Source organism: Mandrillus leucophaeus, unplaced genomic scaffold, assembly GCF_000951045.1.
Source record: "Mandrillus leucophaeus isolate KB7577 unplaced genomic scaffold, Mleu.le_1.0 Scaffold535, whole genome shotgun sequence".
NCBI classification, from domain to species: domain Eukaryota; kingdom Metazoa; phylum Chordata; class Mammalia; order Primates; family Cercopithecidae; genus Mandrillus; species Mandrillus leucophaeus.
This window is the reverse complement of record NW_012105753.1, coordinates 1,036,575-1,038,420: the sequence shown is the minus strand read 5'-3', so window position 1 is coordinate 1,038,420 and position 1,846 is coordinate 1,036,575. Positions and strand designations below refer to the sequence as shown.

Below are 1,846 nucleotides of genomic sequence, written 5' to 3'. Positions count from 1 at the left end.
CGAGGTGGCGGGCGCCTGTAGTCCCAGCTGCTAGGGAGGCTGAGGCAGGAGAATGGTGTGAACCCAGGAGGAGGAGCTTGCAGTGAGCCAAGATCGTGCCACTGCACTCCACTCTGAGAGACTGAGTGAGACTCCGTTTCAAAAAACAAAAATAAAAATAAATAAATAAATAAATAGCTTGCTGCCACCAACATGGAGACTTTGTACCGTGTCCCATTCTTAGTACTTAAATTTCCCAACCTGAAACTGAAGAAGCCGCCCTGGCTGCACATACCATTGGCCATGACTATGTATGCTCTGGTGAAGGTGTCTTACTTCCTCATCACTAGAGGAATAACTTATGATGTTATTGTTGAACCTCCAAGTGTTGGCTCTATGACTGATGAATATGGGTATCAGAGGCCAGTAGCTTTCTTGGCCTACAGAGTAAATGGGCAATATATTATGCAAAGACTTGCATCCAGCTTCCTGTTTACAATGGGAAGTTTAAATTTCATAATCCTGGACCCATCGAATGCACCAAATATCCCAAAACTCAATAGATTTCTTCTTCTATTCATTGGATTCGTATGTGTCCTATTAAATTTTTTCATGGCTAGAGTATTCATGAGAATGAAACTGCCAGGCTATTTGATGGGTTAGAGTGCTTTTGAGAAGAAATCAGAAGGATTGTGGTAGTACAGAAGGAGCACCTTTAGGTCTTAGAGCCATGGCACTTTTTATGTGGGAAAGAACTATGCAGATTTGTGACTTGTTAATTCTCAACTGTTGCTTTACTATTCGGAGAGTCCCATTTATCCATATGATAAATATTTACATAATGAAAAGCTAGTCTGTGTTGTGTTCAGGCACATGGGACATATACAACAGTAATGAGGATACTGGATTTGCTCCTGTCAATGAAGTTTTAAAGGCTGTACCAATCCTCCAGTATGACATGTGGAAAAGAATGAAGAGCAGCAGTAAAAGAAATATCTAGTGAAAAAACAGGAAGTGTATTGAAGCTTGCACTAGAATTTCTTCTTGGTATTAAAGAGACAATTTTATTAAGGTATTTTTTTTTTCCTGCTGTCCTGTTGCTATACCAATTATGTTTAGTGGCATTTTCTTCTTAGTTTTTAATTTCTTACTCCATATCTACAACTATAGTATCAAATAATTATTTTTTACAACCCCCTTAACATTTTTTGGAGCTGACATTTCTGATTTTCAGAAATTAACATAAAATTAAGAAGCAAGGTTCCATAAGCTGAGAACTCTGGACAGCTCATCAGCTTCTCCTATGGTGCTTTGCCTTTAACTAGAGTGTGTGATGGTAGATTATTTCAGATATGTACATAAGACTGTTTCCTGAACAATAAGATGCATGAAAGGAGCAGAAATAAATACTCTTCCTAATTAAAAATTAAAAAATAAAAATAAATAAATAAGGCCAGGCGCGGTGGCTCATGCCTGTAATCCCAGCACTTTGGGAGACCAAGGCAGGCAGATCACGAGGTCAGGAGTTCGAGACCAGCCTGGCCAACATGGTGAAACCACGTCTCTACTAAAAATACAAAAATTAGCTTGGCATGGTGGTGGGCATCTGTAATCCCAGCTACTCAAGAGGCTGAGGCAGGAGAATCACTTGAACCTGGGAGGTGGAGTTTGCAGTGAGCCAAGATCAAGTCACTGCACTTCAGCCTGGGTGACAGAGCGAGACTCTGTCTCAAAAATAAATGAATGAATAAATGAATTAATTAATAATAAAATAAATAGGCCGGGTGCGGTGGCTCAAGCCTGTAATCCCAGCACTTTGGGAGGCCGAGACGGGCGGATCACGAGGTCAGGAGATCGAGACCATCCT

The 1,846-nt window shown here is 40.5% G+C and overlaps 1 pseudogene across 2 annotated transcripts; it reads left to right on the top strand.

Annotated features, from left to right (window-relative positions):
- The first annotated feature begins 182 nt into the window (after nucleotides 1-182).
- On the top strand, nucleotides 183-1,191 carry LOC105551854 (annotated as a pseudogene). 2 transcript variants are annotated; one of them, XR_001007906.1, is made up of 2 exons: nucleotides 183-674; nucleotides 878-1,191. The product of XR_001007906.1 is annotated as an oligosaccharyltransferase complex subunit OSTC pseudogene, transcript variant X1 (transcript). The 2 variants fall into 2 exon arrangements; XR_001007907.1 differs by having other exon boundaries at nucleotides 183-671; nucleotides 878-1,113.
- Nucleotides 1,192-1,846: the final 655 nt, after the last annotated feature.